The sequence below is a fragment of the Macaca mulatta genome, chromosome 19 (genome assembly GCF_049350105.2).
Source record: "Macaca mulatta isolate MMU2019108-1 chromosome 19, T2T-MMU8v2.0, whole genome shotgun sequence".
Taxonomy (NCBI): domain Eukaryota; kingdom Metazoa; phylum Chordata; class Mammalia; order Primates; family Cercopithecidae; genus Macaca; species Macaca mulatta.
Genome location: NC_133424.1, coordinates 8095275 through 8113099, shown reverse-complemented (window position 1 = coordinate 8113099; position 17825 = coordinate 8095275). Strand labels below are relative to the sequence as shown.

Sequence of the window (17825 nt, the reverse complement as noted above, 5' to 3'; positions counted from 1 at the left end):
AACTCGTTTTATAATTTGCAAGGGCATCTGCAATAGCTGCTGGTCCTCTTGGTGAAAGGGGAGGACCCACATTAGGTCTAAGCTGGCTGGAGTTGATGCAAAACACTCACAGGCTTTGGAAAAAGCACGTGATCTTTTGAAGAGAATGCAAATGTTGACCGGGCCCAGTGGCTCACGCCTGTAATTGCAGCATTTGGGGAGATGGAGGCAAGTGGATTGCTTGAGTCCAGGAGTTCGAGACCAGGCTGGGCAACTTGGTGAAACCCCATCTCTACAAAAAAATACAAAAATTAGCTGGGTGTGGTAGTGCATGCCTGTAGTCCCAGCAACTTGAGAGGCTGAGGTGAGAGGATTGCTTGAGCTCAGGAGGTGGAGGCTGCAGTGAGCTGTGATCGCGCCACTGCACTCCAGCCTAGGCAACAGAGCCAGACCGTTTTTTTTTTTTTAAATGCAAATGTTTGCTTGATTATTCAGCTGGTATTTAACACACAGTTCTTTGTTCCAGAGGGACTGTCCAGCAACAAATAGTGAATTCATTAATTTTTTGCACCTATTGAAAATAACTGGAAAAGGTATATGCTGGAAAACTCAGTGTTCTAGAAACATTCATGTTTGCTACCCCAAGAGCAAACATCATGAAATGCCTGATGCTTAGCGTTAAGAGGAAGGAATTCCACACAGCCTGTGGCTAGCTTTTCTTATTTCATTGGTGTCCAAGACAAGATTTGAACTGTTTACTAAAGGAAATTAGCATAATAAGTCTCCTCTGGCATATATTTCCAGCATCCAAGTGGAGCTGCTGAGATCTTGCTCAAGAGTAGCAAAATTGGCAGGAGGAGGAGGGCATTGGTTTTTACATCAGCTTTAACAGCTTATCAGCCATTTTTGCAATTTGGAAACCTGTTTGGGGTATGGGTGTACTGAGATGAAACCAGGCTGTTTCTAGGACTCACCTCCTCCTTCAGGCTTTTTTTTTTTTTTTTTTTTTGAGACGGAGTCTCGCTCTGTCGCCCAGGCTGGCATGCAGTGGCCGGATCTCAGCTCACTGCAAGCTCTGCCTCCTGGGTTTACGCCATTCTCCTGCCTCAGCCTCCCGAGTAGCTGGGACTACAGGCGCCCGCCGCCTCGCCCGGCTAGTTTTTTTGTATTTTTTTTAGTAGAGACAGGGTTTCACCGTGTTAGCCAGGATGGTCTCAATCTCCTGACCTCGTGATCCGCCCGTCTCGGCCTCCCAAAGTGCTGGGATTACAGGCTTGAGCCACCGTGCCCGGCCTTTTTTTTTTTTTTTTTTTTTTTTTAAAACAGGGTCTGGCTCTGTTGCCCAGGCTGGCGTGCAGTGACGTGATCGTGGCTTACTGTAGCCTTGACCTCTTGGGCTCAAGCAGTCCTCCCACTTCAGCTTCCCGAGTAGCTGGGACCACAGGTGCACACCATCGTGCTTGGCTAATTTTTATATTTTTTTGTAGAGATGGGGTCTCACTATGTTGCCAGGGATGGTCTTGACCTATCAGGCTCAAGCAACTCTCCTGCCTCTGCCTCCCAAAGTGGGATTACAGGCAGGAGCCACTGCAGTTAGTCCTCAGACATTTTTTTTTTTTTCTTTTTTTCTTGAGACAGAGTCTTGCTCTGTTGCCAGGCTGGAGTGCAGTGGTGTGATTGCGGCTCACTGCAACCTCCTCCTCCTGGGTTCAAGCAATTCTCCTGCCTCAGGCTCCTGAGTAGCTGGGACTACAGGCACACACCACCATGCCCGGCTAATTTTTTTGTATTTTTAGTAGAGACGGGGTGTCACCATGTTGGCCAGGATGGTCTCGATCTCTTGATCTCGTGATCCTCCCACCTCGGCCTCCCTAAGTGATGGGATTACAGGTGTGAGGCACCACACCTAGCCGATCTTCAGACATTTTTTAATTTTCCTTTTTTAGTGTTAACAGTCAGCCATTTGCAAAATGAGACTTCCCCCTAACTTTGCGTCAAACTCAGAGCCATTGTCATCTTCGCTTTGATGTGGTGGAGAAGAGGAGCTTCCCGTTCTGGCACGAGGTTTCTCCACCTGGGTCCGGTGGACACTGGGGCTGGATTGTTCTCTGGGGTGGGGCCATCCTGGGCACTGCAGGGTGCTGAGCAGCATCCCTGGCTTCCATCCACTCCATGCCAGGAGCGCCGCCCCTGAGGCATGGCAAACACAAATGTCTCCAGACACTGCTGGGTGTCTCCTGGTGAGCAGAATTGCCTCCATTTGAGGACCCCTGGACCAGGGGGCTGGAATGGGGGTGAGGGGTACTCTGCAGTTATTCTCTGCTCTTTTTTTGAGGGGATGGGGAATGGAAACCAAGAGCCTATCATCAGCCAAATGGCTCTGTGGCTTGACACTGCAGTGCTACCAACAAAAACCACGTCCCTAGTCTTGGGGGACCAAGGGATCTGGGGGAATACGATTATAGTCATGTAATGAGGGTGGGTTTATGTATTACTCAAGTGCTGGGCTGGGGAGTCAGGACATAGCCGCAGGGAAGAAAACGGACAGGTCCTTCTCTCTTGGAAGCCCCTCGTGAAACACCTAATTGGTGACATGGTACACTGGAGAATCGGAAGCATTTTGGCTTGGTGGGGGCGGGCCAGGCACTCAAGCACCCCTAAGCTGATCTGGAGAAAGTGTCGGTGAAGGGGAACATCAGTGTTTCTCCCTGAAGAATCATCTTACGCCCATGATGGCAACTGGCCCACAGTAACACTGATGGAGCGAGCATCTTCTTATGGCTCGGTAACTCAATAGCTGTGTGGCCATGCATGGGCAGGTTACTGAACCTCTCTGTGCCTCAGTCTTCTCCTCTGTAAAATGGTAACATCTAGGATTGTTGGGGGAAATAAATGGTTAATAATTGGACTAGTGCTGGGTGCATAGGAAGCTGTAAGTGTTATAGCATGTGGCCACAGCCTCCCCTCTCCCCTCCTCTCTCCTGTCTCCGCTTTTCTGCTGCCCTGCTGCCTTGATGGGATACTCCCCGTCTGTCTCTGTTTGTCTGTCTGTCTGTCTGCCTGTCTCATCCCGTTTGCTTTCCTCTGTTCCCCCACCCCCACCACTGATGCAGTTTGGACCAAGTTTTCTTCAGCCAGTTAATTTAGAGACAAGGAGAACCTGGATATTTAATGGGGGGTTGGGGGACTTCCTTACAGCCGCAGGTCTCTGTGGAAAGGGCCCTGGATGATCTCTGCAGAAGCCCACCTGCTGTCGGTTAGCCAGGACCATCTCCACTTTCAGACACCAGCTTCATCCAAACACTCTTTGCTGTATTTATAACCACAGTGCATTTCCTCGGGACGCACATCTTACGGCTTCTTGGCGCCTTCGCCCAGGGTGCACTGCCTGGACCATCGCCCGCCGGCAGAGACACTGTCTGTCTTTGTGCGTTCTCCTTCCTCTGGTCGAGATGTGGCTTGGTCATCTGGAGCGGGGCCGTCAGAAGTCGCCTCGGCTTCGTGGAGGCTCGCTGTCCCCATGGCGGAAAGCTCGGCCACACACCCTGATGTCTCGACACCTTTGAGCTGCCCGTGAATGCGTTTTCAGAGCTTCCCGTGTTTACTTCGCTGCACGCCTCTGTTTGTGCTCTGGAGAAATTCTTGGCAGAGGAAAAGCCAAGTGGAAAAACAGCCCTGCTTGGTGTCAGGGCTTGAGGTTGAGGGAGAAAGACTGAAACGGAGATTTGCATGAACTGGTTTGCTCATGTGACAAGATTTTGTCTTAAAAAAAAAAAAAAAAACTGGCCTGGTGCGGTGGCTCACTCCTGTAATCCCAGCACTTTGGGAGGCTGAGGCAGGCATATCACGAGGTCAAGAGATCGAGACCATCCTGGCCAACATGGTGAAACCCCGTCTCTACTAAAAATACAAAAATTAGCCGGGTGTGGTGGCGGGCGCCTGTAGTCCCAGCTACTCGGGAGGCTGAGGCGGGAGAATGGCTTGAACCCAGGAGGCAGAGGTTGCAATGAGCCGAGATCACGCCACTGCACTCCAGCCTGGGTGGCAGAGCGAGACTCCGCCCATCTCAAAAAAATAAAATAAAATAAAAAATTGTGTTCCAGTCTGTTCTGGTGGCTTAGAGGAGGGAAGATGGGAAATTTTGGGTTTAATAAGTAGCATCCATCAGGTTAAGGGCTTTGAAGCACCTGGGAACATCCACAAGTTACTATTTATTGAGCACCAGCTGTATACAGTTATTGAGCATGCATTGTCTCCCAGGCACATGGTCCTCATAACAATCTTTTCACAGAGCTAGGATTTGAACCCGCAGTCTCTCTGGCTTCAGAACCCTAGCTTTTCCTGTTATACTCTGCCTTACAGAGGAAGGGAATTTTTGTACTGGGTTTTGAAGGGTGAATAGGAGTTCAATGAAGAAGACGCACAGTCTGTGCTAACCTTGCCTTCCTGATCCTCTTAGAGTTGGCCAGAAGCTATTATCTGGAGGCCAAAATTGGGTCACTAGGGTGACCAACTCATCACAGGGCCCTGGATTTTTCTCTGCAAAAGCCCATCTGCTATTGGTTAGCCAGGACCATCACAGTGTGCCCAGGTCACCCTACATTTCACCCAAAAGCAGAATTTTACACCAGAGCCTGGACACTGATTGAATTTTCTTTAACTCAGTTCTGTCAATGGTTATCTCCAAAATGCTCCCTTGTGTCTTTATGCTGGGCTTCTTTCTCTAGATACTTCCATTTCTTGGTTTGGGTGAAAATCAAATGAGGTAATTAATGCTTGTGATATATAAAGTGTAGTGTGTGGCACATGGTAACCTCTTTAGTTTTAGCTTGTTGTTTTTGTTTGTTTGTTTTGAGTCTTGCTCTGTCACCCAGGCTGGAGTGCAGTGGCGCAATCTCAGCTCACTGCAACCTCCGCCTCCCAGGTTCAAGCAATTCTCCTGCCTCTGCCTCCCAAGTAGCTGAGATTACAAGTGCATACCACCACACCGGGCTAATTTTTGTATTTTTAGTAGAGATGGTGTTTTGCCATGCTGGCCAGGCTGGTCTCAAACTCCTGACCTCAGGTGATACTCCCTCCTTGGTCTCCCAAAGTGCTGGGATTACAGGCGTGAGCCACAGTGCCTGGCCAGTTTTAGCCAGTTTTTCATTGGCCTCCCTCTTTGCCTTTTTTTTTTTTTTGAGACAGAGTCTCACTCTGTCGCCCAGACTGAAGTGCAGTGGCGCGATCTCGGCTCATTGCAAGCTCTGCCTCCTGCGTTCACGCCATTCTCCTGCCTCAGCCTCCCGAGTAGCTGGGACTATAGGTGTCCGCCACCACGCCCGGCTACTTTTTTTCGTATTTTTAGTAGAGACGGGTTTTCACCGTGTTAGCCAGGATGATCTCGATCTCCTGACCTCGTGATCTGCCCGTCTCGGCCTCCCAAAGTGCTGGGATTACAGGCATGAACCACCGCGCCCAGCCCCTCTTTGCCTTTTTTGCAAGGGGGCTGGCCTCCCTGTCCCTGGAGTCAGCAGGCTTCCTTATACCTGCAGCTTCCTCTAAGGAAGTGTAGCTGCCTCCAGCCTGGCCCTCCCCAAGGACTTAGCTGTTTCCTTCACCAAGAGTAAGGAGTGGACCTAATCACTGCCAAATAGGGAAGCCAGGCTGGACGCCGTGGCTCATGCCTGTAATCCCAGCACTTTGGGAGGCTGAGGCAGGAGGATCGCTTGAGGCCAGGAATTGAAGACCAACTTGGGCAATGTAGCAAGACCCTGTCTCTAAACAAATAAAAAAACTGGCCGGGCGCAGTGAGCATGAGGCCAGGCGTGAGCCACTGCACCCGGCCTTCTTCTTCTTCTTTTCTTTTTTTTTTTTTAGATAGGGTCTCACTCTATTGCCCAGGCTGGAGGGCAGTGGCACAATCTCAGCTCACTGCAACCTCTGCCTCCTGGGTTCAAGAGATTCTCCCACTTCAGCCTCCCGAGTAGCTGGGATTACAGGTGCGCAACACCACGGCTGGTTAATTTTTGTGTTTTTAGTAGAAACGGGGTCTCGCCATGTTGGCCAGGTTAGTCTCAAACTCCTCACCTCAAGTGATCCGCCCGCCTCAGCCTCCCAAAGTGCTGGGATTACAGGCATGAGCCACCGCGCCCGGCCTGATGAGGACCTTCTTGCTGCTGGGGGCTCTCTGCAGCGTCCTGACAGGGAGCAGGGCATCACATGGCGAGGGGGCTGAGAGTGTCAGCTCAGGTCGCTCTTCCTCTTCTTATAAAACCACCAGTTCCACTCCTATGATAAACCCTCATAATCACTTCTTAAAGGCCCCACCTCTCAGTGCTGCCACATGGGGAATTACACTTCAACATGTGTTTTGGAGGGGACAAATACTCAAATCATACTATTATGTTACCAGTAAAATTTAAAATACAATAATAATAATGGCCGATGTGTGGCGGGCTTACCAAATACTAGACCCTGTGCTAAGTGTTTTATATCTATTATTTTATTTAATTTTCTTGGTCACTGCATAACATATGCTCTGTTAGTCCCAGTTTTTCGAATCGGCATAACAAGACCGAACCTGCCTAGAGTTGGCACAAGTTGTAAAAATAGGATTCGCGGCCGGACACGCTGGCTCACACTTGTAATCCCAGCACTTTGGGAGACCGTGGCAGAAGGATCACCTGAGGTCAGGAGTTCGAGACCAGCCTGGCCAACATGGCGAAACCCCGTCTCTACTTAAAATACAAAAATTAGCCAGGCGTGGGGGCGCACCTGTAGTCCCAGCTACTTGGGAAACTGAGGCAGGAGAATCGCTTGACCCCGGGAGGCAGAGGTTGCAGTGAGCCAAGATCGTGCCACTGCACTCCAGCCTGGGCGACAGAGAGAGGCTGAAAAATAAAATAAAACAAAAAAATATGATTCACTTTTGCCAGCAACTTGAAAAGGAGGCAAACACAAGAGTACTCATCTCTGGAGAGGAGACATTCAGATGTGCCTACTCAGCATTCCTGGAGATAGAACCAGATTTTGCATGGGTTAGAATCACATTTTGCCTGGGAAGCCACTCAGACCTCACTGTGCGGACTCTATTCCCAGAGCCAGCTTCCTTTATTCCTTCAGACTCTTATGATTGGCTCAGGGGAAGGCACAGGACTCAGACTGGGCCAATCAGCTTTCTTAATTCCTCTAGCCTCCATGATTGGTTCAGGGGTGAGCATGTGACCCCAGAGGGTTCCATAAGATTCAGCTCTGGGACGTTGATGGGAGTGATTGAAAGAGAGATTTTTTCCTTGCTAGATCTTCCTTGCTGTGAAGCTATAATCCAGGTGCCACCATGTAGAGACCACCTGTCTCAGACTTCTGACACCATAGAAGGAAGCAGGACTGAGACAAGGAAAGGGAGAGAGATGGGGTGCCCATGACATCCTTTGACACCTGGATCTAGCTATACCTGAAAGCATGCTTGTCCTATGACTTGTTAGTTAAATGAGCCAGCAATCATTCTTTTCTTTTTTTTGTTTTCTTTCTTTTCCTTCCTCCCTCCTTTTTCTTTCTTTCTTTCTTTCTTTCTTTCTTTCTTTCTTTCTTTCTTTCCTTCCTTCCTTCCTTCCTTCCTTCCTTCCTTCCTTCCTTCCTTCCTTCCTTCCTTCCTTCCTTCCTTCCTTCCTTCCTTCCTTCTTTTCCCTTCCTTCCCTTCCCTTCCTTCCTTCCTTTTTCTTTCTTTTCTGTTTTCTTTCTTTTCCTTTTTTCTTTCTTTCTTTTCTTTCTTTTTTTTTTTTTTTTGAGACGGAGTCTCGCTCTGTCGCCCAGGCTGGAGTGCAGTGGCCGCATCTCAGCTCACTGCAAGCTCCGCCTCCTGGGTCTACGCCATTCTCCTGCCTCAGCCTCCCGAGTAGCTGGGACTACAGGCGCCCGCCACCTCACCCGGCTAGTTTTTTGTATTTTTTAGTAGAGACGGGGTTTCACTGTATTAGCCAGGCTGGTCTCGATCTCCTGACCTTGTGATCTGCCCGTCTCGGCCTCCCAAAGTGCTGGGATTACAGGCTTGAGCCACTGCGCCCGGCCTCTTTTCTTTCTTCCTCTCTCTTTCTCTTTGCTTCCTTCCTTCCTTCCCTCCCTCATTCCTTCCTTACCTCCCTCCTTTCCCTCCCTCCCTCTCTCTCTCTCTTTCTTTTTTCTTTCTCCTTCCTTCCTTCCTTCCTCCCTCTCTCTCTCCTTCCTGCCTTCCTTCCTTCCGTCCTTTCGTCCTTCCCTCCCTCCTTTCTCTCTCTCTCTCTGTATAACAGCTTTCTGTTCTCACAAACGGAGAGAGGTCTTGCTAATCCAAGGCATGACAATCAAAGCAACATGTGAAGCCCAGAGAGCCTCAGAACTCCCCTCTATGGTTTCCAGCCCTGGGGGTGGTCAGTGGAAGTAACTGGAGCCCAGAGCTTCAAAGGCCAGTGTAGAGGTGGGGAAGGTTGTGGTCAGGAGAGAGTGATATATCTGGTCCTTGCAACAGACACCCCTGCAGTTTGATCCTGGATCCTGGGTAATTTCCCCAGGTCCTGGGAAGCCTAACAAAGCTCCTACTCAGATGTTGGACTGCAAGTCCTTTGTGTGTGCTTGTTTTTAAAATCCACTTTAAATATGTCTGAAAACCACACACAGAGTGACTGCTGTGCAGAAGAAAGAATGGTTCATGCCTTCTTTGCTGCCACCAACAAGCCAGTTGCCTACTTCTCTGACATGGGACCCTTGGCTGGAGCTCACTGGCTGCCTTCCTGCTGCCTCTAAGCCTCTGCACTTGCTGTTCCCTCTACCTACATGCTTTTCCCTGTGATCCTTCCTCATATGATTTCCTCAGATTATCTTTGCTCAAACAACAGGCAAGGGCTGGGCCATGCCTGTAATCTCAGCACTTTGGGCGGCCAAGGCAGGTGGATCACCTGGGGTCAGGAGTTGGAGACCAGCCTGGCCGACATGGTGAAACCCCACCTCTACAAAACATTAACCAGATGTGGTGGTGGGTGCCTGTAATCCCAGGCACTTGGGTGACTGAGGCAGGAGAATCACTTAAACCCAGGAGGCAAAGGTTGTAGTGAGTGGAGATCGCGCCGTTGCACTCCAGCCTGGGCAACAGAGCGAGGCTCCGTTTCATAAAAACAAACAAACAAACAGAAAACAACAAAACAAAAAAACAAGAGGCAAGAAGTTCAGTGTGCAGAATCTCTGAGAAAAACCCATGGTTGTTAACCCCAGGTCTGCCCCTTTTGAGCAGGGTGACATTAGGCAACTGATTTGATTTCTCTTAGATGAAATTTCCTCACTCCATGCTTATTCAGCCGCAGTACTGAGGACATTTGGGGCTGGATTAGTCTCTCCGGTGGGGGCTGTCCTGGGCATTTTAGGGTGTTTAGTAGCATCCCTGGCCTCTCCCCACTAGATGCCAGTAGCACTCCCACCCCACACCGGTGGCGACAACCAGAAATGTCTCCGAGACACTGCCGAGCGACCCCTGGGGGTATCAGAATTTCTCCCCTTCCCCCTGTGTTTTCCTACGGAGGCAGAACGTGTTTATTTCTTTGCTCACCGTTTTGCAATCTCTCTTTCCCCACCACAAGGCAGGCATTCTCCTGTCTCTGTCACTATCCCTTCCTCCCACAGTGGAGAGAGCTTTTAGGACTCTTCTGAGCAGCAGATTCTTGGGTGCAGCCTTCTGTTTCATTCCTGGGGATTTACCTCTGCTGAGTGATAGGTACCTGAGAACTCTTTGTATCACCCTTGCAACTTTTCCGTTTTGTTTTTACAAAAGGAAAGAAAGAAGGCCGGGTGCGGCGGCTCACGCCTGTAATCCCAGCACTTTGGGAGGCCGAGGCGGGTGGATCATGAGGTCAGGAGATCAAGACCATCCTGGCTAACAGAGTGAAACCCCGTCTCTACTAAAAATACGAAAAATTAGCAAGGTATGGTGGCGGGCGCCTGTAGTCCCAGCTGCTCTGGAGGCTGAGGCAGGAGAATGGTGTGAACCCGGGAGACGGAGCTTGCAGTGAACCGAGATTGCGCCACTGCACTCCAGCCCGGGCGACAGAGCGAGACTCTGTCTCGAAAAAAAAAAAAAAAAAAAAAAGAAAAAGATGAGAGATATCACTCGCTGACTGCTACCGAAACATTCATTCTGTGGCTGGGAGAGGAAAATACCAGGAAGGGTGAATATGGTCGGTTGAATGATGCCTTTCCCTTCCCCCAGAGATACCCACATCGTAATCCTTGTCACCTGTGAATTTGGTACCTCACTTGGCACAAGGCTCTTTGCAGATGTGATTAAGTTGAAGATCTTGAGATGGGGGATGATCCTAGATTATCTGGTGCACCAGATGTCATCACAGGGACCCTTTTCAGGGAAAGAGGGAAGCAAGAGATCGGAGTGCTATGGCCAAGATAAAGAGACTGCCCTAAAAGCTGGATTTTCTCTGGAGCCTCCGGAAAGAACCAGCCTTTGGTAACGTCTTGATTGTAGCCGTGTAAGACTCATTTTGGGCTTTTCACCACCAAAACTGTGAGAAAATAGGCAGGGCATGGTGGCTTATGCCTGTAATGCCAGTGCTTTGGGAGGCCAAGGTGGGACGATTTCTTGAGGCTAGGAGTTTGAGACCAGTCTGGGCAACATAGGAAGACCCCATTTCTACAAAACAATTAGCTGGGCTTGGTGGCACACATCTATATTCCCAGCTACTCGGGAGGTTGAGGTGGGAGGATTGCTTGAGCCCAGAAGTTCGAGGCTGCAGTGAGCCATGCTTGCACCACTGCACTCCAGCCTAGGCAACAGAGTAAGATCCTGATGCAAGAGAAAATAATAAATGTATGTCGTTTTACATTTGTGGGCATTTGTGACAGCAGCAGTGGGAAAAGGATACAGTGAGAAACCCAGCATCTGGGCTTGGAAACCCCCTCTGGGCAGGTCTCTAGCCAGGGGCCAACAGGAGTTGGAGCACAGGCTTGGTGAGAGGTGGACACGGGGCCCCAGCATCCTGGTGGCCTTGCTGTGGCTTCTGGGGACACCTGCAGTGGCTCCCTTAGATTGTGGCAGTTTGTTCCTTCCTAGACCCCCTGGATACAAGGCACCTGCACTTTAGAACCCAGAGCCCAGGGACATCCCCTGTGGTTCCCTGTTACCCTCTGGATGTCTATCCTGCTACTATGCACCTCTCCCCAACGCCTGGTACACAGTGGGAGTTCAGGGACTGTCTCATTTGTACCACATCACATCACGGTGGTCTAAGATGCCATGCAATATTCTGTTTAGGATTTCAGAGTCACAGTCAGTTACTTCCATCTTCTTTTTGTCTTTGAGACAGAGTCTCGCTCTGTTGCCCAGGCTGGAGTGCAATGGTGTGATCTCAGCTCACTGCAACCTCTGCCTCCTGGATTTAAGCGATTCTCCTGACTCAGCCTCCTGAGTAGCTGGGATTACAGGTGCACACCACCACACCTGGCTAATTTTTTGTATTTTTAGTAGAGACGGGGTTTCTCCATGTTAGTCAGGCTGGTCTTGAACTCCTGACCTCAGGTGATCCACCCGCCTTGGCTTCCCAAAGCGCTGGGATTACAGGTGTGAGCCACTGCGCCTGGCTTGCTTCCATATTCTTAGCCACTTTTCCCTCAGGTGAGACCATGAGATTTGGAACCTGTTTCAATTCCCATCAGAATTTCCCAACAGAGCCGGGGCTTTGTGATTCGAATATGTTCAGAGAAGGAAGCAGAAATGAAGGATATCAGAAAAGGAGGCTCGGGGCCGGGCGCGGTGGCTCACACCTGTAATCCCAGCACTTTGGGAGGCCGAGGTGGGTGGATCACCTGAGGTCAGGAGTTCGAGACCAGCCAGGCCAACATGATGAAACCCCATCTCTACTAAAAATTACAAAACTTAGCCAGGCATGGTGGCACGCGCCTGTAATCCAAGCTACTCGGGAGACTGAGGCAGGAGAATCGCTTGAACCCAGGAGGTGAAGGTTGCAGTGAGCCAAGATCATGCCACTGCACTCCAGCCTGGGTGACAGAGCAAGACTCCATCTAAAATAAATAAATAAATAAATAAATAAATAAATAAATAAAAGAAAAGGAAGCTCAGTAGTTTTTAGGGGCTGCTGGCATTTCCAAGCTTTAGGCATTTTGCTTTGAGTCTTTTTCTGTCTTTCGAGTCATCCTGAAGTGGCACCCAGAGAGGACTGAGTGGGTGGAGGGGGTGGTGGTGGGGACGGCCGTCTGCTCTGCTGGAATTGACAGTCTGGAAGATCACTGTGGTGTTTTTGGAGTGATTCTTAACCCCAGATATAGACAGTGACACAAGGGGCATAAATACGAGGAACAGTGACCTTCCCTGGTGTCCTTGTTTGAAGCATTTGACCATCTGGGCGAGGCCTGGGAGCGTCTGAACTGACTGGTGCTTCCATGAACAAGCACAGACTCAGAGCCCGTGGTCCTGGGTTCGAATCCCAGTTCTTCCACTTCTTTGCTGTGTGACCTTTTTTGTCTACAAAAAATAAAAATTTAGCCAGTCACAGTGGCATGTGCCTGTAGCCCCAGCTACTTGGGAGGCTGAGGCGGGAAGATCCACTGAGCCCAGGGGTCGAGGCTGAAGTGAGCTATGATTGCACCACTGCACTCCAGCCTGGGCAACAGAGCCAGACTGTGAAGAAAGAAACGAAGGGAGGGAGGCAGGGAAGAAGGAAGGAAGGAAGGAGGGAGGGAGGGGGGAAGGAAGGAAGGAAGGAAAAAGGGAGGGAGGGAGGGAACAAGGAAGGAAGGGGGGAAGGAAGGAAGGAAGGAGGGAGGGAGGGGGGAGGGGGGAAGGAAGGAAGGAAAAAGGGAGGGAGGGAGGGAACAAGGAGGGAGGGAGGGAAGAAGTAAGGAAGGTGGGAGGGAAGGAAGGAAAGGGAGTGAGGGAGGAAGGGAGGGAGGGAGAAAGGGAGGGAAGAAGGAAGGACAGAAGGAAGGAAGGAAAGAAGGAAGGAAGGGAAGAAAAAAAGGGAAGGGAAGGACCTTTGGAACTACTGAGCATCTCTGTTTCCTCATCTATAAAAAGAGGGATAAATCATCATCACACCTTCCTCTATGGTCACTGAGTGGATGAAATAAGATGGCATTTGCAAATCCCCTAACGCATACCTGGTCCCTGATTTTGTTCCTTGGGCTGCAGCGATGATAGAGGTTTAAAATTCCCAAACGCTGTGTTGAAATCTCTCACGTGGACAACCGGTCCACCAGCAGAGAACATCATTTTTCCATCCTGGGTAAACAGGGTAGAGAAGAATGAGGACCTCAGGCCAGGTTAGACAGACCTCGCTCGGTGACCTTGGGAAGGCTTTTAACTTTTAACTTTAACGGTAACGTCTGGTTCCCTCCGGTTAGGCGGTCGGCGGCCCAGCCGTCTTGTCTTGAAGTTTCTGTTGCCTTCCGTCGTGGGTTTATTTGTTCAGCAAATGTTTATGGAGGGGCCAGCACAGCGGGTAATGGGAACTAGAGTTCTGCGAGGACGTGTGAAGAAACAGGTTCCGAGCCCCAGGGAGGAAAGAAGAGGTCACTGCCTCCCTCTGGGGAAAATGTCTCCTCTCATACCTGGTTCATTTCTTAAATGGAATTTCCCCCTTCAGATGGGTAAGGAGTTTAATCACAAAGAGAAAACACCGTCATCACAAAGCCATCCTTAGAAGGCATTTATTGAGAAGCTGGTTCATAGACTTCTCACAGCCTAACAGCCAACCTGTCTGGGTTTTGGGAAGTTAAAGTGTCTATGTCCCATTTCTCTCTCCTTCCTTCCTTCCTTCCTCCCTCCCTCCTTCCCTCCCTCCCTCCCTTCCTTCCTTGTTTTGAGACAAAGTCTCGCCCTGTCGCCCACCATCTCGGCTCACTGCAACCTCTGCCTCCCGGGTTCAAGCGATTCTCCTGCCTCAGCTCCTGAGTAGCTGAGATTACGGGCATGCACCACCACGCCTGGCTAACTTTTTGTATCTTTAGTAGAGACGGGGTTTCACCATGTTGGCCAGGCTGGTCTCGAACTCCTGACTTCGTGACCCACCCGCCTCAGCCTCCCAAAGGGCTGAGATGACAGGCGTGAGCCACCGTGCCCAGCCAGTTCTGACTTTTTAACTTGTGATTTGACTTTTCCTGTCTGAAGTCTTTCCCTGCTGGTCACGAGTTGTTGAAGACGTTGCTTTTCTTCGTAGACAAATAGAGGAGCCCATGCACTGGGCTATGGACGCTAGTACTCTGAAGATGTGCGAATGATTTGCAACCTTTGCTGCAGAAATCATCCTTCTGAGATGCTCTTTGGCTCCATAAATAAAGGACCTGTAGGAGAGAATTTATTTTGAGCATTCCTTGGGGAGAGAAGCAAAGGGAAAGTGAATGCTGCGTGATCATTCTTTGCATGCTTTATGGAGGGTGAGTCCTGTAGTGGTTGAAAGCATCTTCATTGTTATTCTAAGCCTCACATTTTAAACAGAGCTGAAAAAGGACTCTAATTGCTGGCCTGGGATCCTTGTGTGCTGTAGGAATTCACTGAGGGTCCGGGGCTGAAGAGGCTGCTAGAGGGTGGCACAGAAGGAGATAGAAATTTCTCTCTGACTGGGCACAGTGACTCACACCTGTAATCCCAGCACTTTGGGAGGCCGAGGCAGGTGGATCGCCTGAGGTCAGGAGTTCGAGACCAGCCTGGCCGACATGGTGAAACGCTGTCTCTACTAAAAATGCAAAAAAATAGCGGGGTGTGGTGGCGGGTGCCTGTAACCCCAATTACTTGGGAGGCTGAGGCAGGAGAATTGCTTGAACCCGGGAGGCGGAGGTTGCGGTGAGCCAAGATCATGCCATTGCACTCCAGCCTGGGCGACAGAGTGAAACTCCGTCTCAAAAAAACCCAAACATAAATTAAAAGAAAAATGTTCTCTCTGATTCTGCCTGCCTGCTGGGCTGGAAGCACCATGAGGTCACTGTCCACGATGTCTTGTCACTGTTGAAGCGCCCCCAAAACATGCCAGACCCTTAGCAAATCTTGGACAGGTGAATGTGCGTTGGATTCAACATGTGTCTCCAAGGTGGGAGCTGAGCGGGAACTGCTGGGCTTGGGTCCCGGGGATGACGGAGAATGGCAGTGTGACTGTGGGGAAGCCAGGGGCGTGGGGTGCTGGAGCCCCCAAAGCTGTAAATCAGGGCCTGATGAACAGACAGATGGATCAACTCAGCCATTTCAGCCCCATCCGCTTTGATGATTTCCCTCTGGCTCTGGCAAGGGTCTTGCTCACCAGGTGGTTCTCACCCTAGGGTGGGTCTGGATATTTCTGGGGACATCTGTGGTTGTCATACAGCGGGCCGGGGCGGGGGGAGCTGGGGGAGATCCTCCTGGCATGGAGTGGGCGGAGGCCAGGGATGCTACTCAGCACCCTGCAGTGTACAAGGCGGCCCCACCCTAGATGAAGATCCGGCTCTGAATACCACCAGTCCTGAGGCTGACAAACGCTACTTTAAGATAACAGTGGGCCGGGCGCGGTGGCTCAAGCCTGTAATCCCAGCACTTTGGGAGGCCAAGACGGGCGGATCACGAGGTCAGGAGATCGAGACCATCCTGGCTAACATGGTGAAACCCCGTGTCTACTAAAAAAAGATAAAAAAACTAGCCGGGCGAGGTGGCGGGCGCCTGTAGTCCCAGCTACTCGGGAGGCTGAGGCAGGAGAATGGCGTGAACCTGGGAGGTGGAGCTTGCAGTGAGCTGAGATCCGGCCACTGCACTCCAGCCTGGGCGACAGAGCGAGACTCCGTCTCAAAAAAAAAAAAAAAAAAAAAAAAAGATAACAGTGAAGGGGGGATTATCCACCCCAGAGTCTGAGTCTGTGACTTGAGAAACAGCCCCAGCATTACCAGGTGTTGAATTCGTGAGAATAAAAGGAGAAGGTGTGTAGCCCGTGACCCAGTCCTGCCCCAGACAAACCGATCTTCCTTCCAAAGCTCTATTTGGCAGAAGTGTTTTCGTTGCCTCTTGCCCAGGGTATCTCCCCTGATAAGCGTTGTGGATTGTTCCAGATCGGGTTGACGGGGACGGCTTCCTAGTCCGCGGCTGCCGGCCCTGACCCTGCAGCTTTCAGTCTGTGGGAGCGGAGGCAGCTGTTGAGTGGTTTACTCTGCCCCTGTATAAATGCGGTCGTGCATGTTTTGGTTCCTGAGGGGTCACTTTTTGTTGTTGTTAGTTAATTAAATTTGTTACTAATAATAAAATCCGGAACTTACCTGACCCCCAAAGTCCCAGGTCGTTAAGAATGCTTGGTGGAATGCACGTCCTTTTCCAACGCCGGCTCCTTTGGAAAACACAGGGGACGGAGTGAAATCCTTACCTGGATTGTACCGGCAGTTGGATGACAGCATCCTCTTCTGAAAACGGAATTTAGCTTATTGCTAAATAAGACAGCGCAGTGCCTCGCACCTGTCATCCTGGTACTTAGAGAGGCTGAGGTGGGAGAAATTCTTGAGGTCAGGAGTTCAAAACCAGCCTGGGCAATACAGAAAGAGCCCCATGTCTACTAAAAATATAAAAATTAGCTGGGTGCGGTGGCGTGCACCTGTAGTCGCAGCTACTCGGGAGGCTGAGGCGGGAGAATCAGGAAGTCGAGGCTGCAGTGAGCTGTGACTGTGCCACTGCACTCCAGCCTGTGCAGCAGAGAGAGATCCTGTTTCAAACCAACCAACCAGCCAGCCAACAAGCAGACCCCAAGGGGACCATTTTTCCCGAATTACCTGGTTGTATGAAGAACAGTTTGATTAACACCTGTAATCCCAGCACTTTGGGAGGCCAAGGAGGGTGGATGACTTGAGATCAGGAGTTGGAGACCAGCCTGACCAACATGGTGAAACCCCGTCTCTACTAAAAATACAACAATTAGCAGGGCGTGGTGGTGGGTGCCTGTAATCCCAGCCCTACTTGGGAGGCAGAGGCAGGAGAATGACTTGAACCCGAGAACAGAGGCTGCAGTGAGCTGAGATTGTGCCACTGTACTCCAGCCTGGGCCACAGAGCAAGACTCTGTGTCTCTCTGTCTGTCTGTCTGTCTGTCTGTATCTCTCTCTCTCTCTCTCTGTCTCTCTCTCTCTCTCTATATATATAGTCTCGCTGTGTCACCAGGCTGGAGGGCAGTGGTGTGATCTTGGCTCACTGCAACCTGCAACTCCCTGGTTCAAGTGATTCTCCTGCCTCAGCCTCTTGAGTAGCTGGGATTACAGGCACGCGCCACCATGCCCAGCTAATTTTTGTATTTTTGTGTTTTTAGTAGGGATGGGGTTTCACCATGTTGGCCAGGATGGTCTCGATCTCCTGACCTCATGATCTGCCCACCTCAGCCTCCCAAAGTGCTGGGATTACCTGCGTAAGCCACTGCACCCGGCCTAAGTTTTGTATCCCTAGCAGAGACTAGGTTTTGCCATGTTGTCTAAGCTGGTCTCGAGCTCCTGGGCTCAAGCGATCCACCCACTTGGGCCTCCAAAAGTGCTGGGATTACAGGTGTGAGCCACGGCGCCCAGCCACAGCTGTTGTTTTCTCACTGGCTTGAGAATTGTTCTCTTAAGCTGGTCAAGGTTATGACGGTTTGTGTGGCCTGTGCACGTGTGTGTGGTCAGATCCCATTTTTCCAAAGCAAAGTTTCTATTTGGGTATCTGCTGTTTAATTTTTCAGGGATTTTTTTTCCCGGTTGCTAAGGAAAGGTACATTAAATTTTATCTTTGCATCCTGTAGAACTCTTTGTGAATAATGAGGGAAGATAGGCTGAGGAAACTGATAGGAAGGAAGTTCAAGGGGGCGATTTCTATGTGAGAACCAAGAAACACCTTTGATCTTTAGATTT

The 17825-nt window shown here is 50.4% G+C and overlaps 1 protein-coding gene, 1 long non-coding RNA gene and 1 pseudogene across 5 annotated transcripts in view; all 3 read left to right on the top strand.

The window, feature by feature from the left end:
- INSR (insulin receptor) overlaps window positions 1–17825 on the top strand; it is a 192810-nt gene that overhangs the window by 69825 nt on the left and 105160 nt on the right. The gene's annotated exons all lie outside the window — the stretch shown is intronic.
- Window positions 1272–17388, top strand: LOC144337045 (uncharacterized). Its single transcript, XR_013409666.1, has 3 exons — window positions 1272–1650; window positions 4866–5071; window positions 17335–17388. It is a non-coding gene; the product is annotated as an uncharacterized LOC144337045 (long non-coding RNA).
- LOC106994623 (uncharacterized) lies at window positions 2735–3706 on the top strand (annotated as a pseudogene).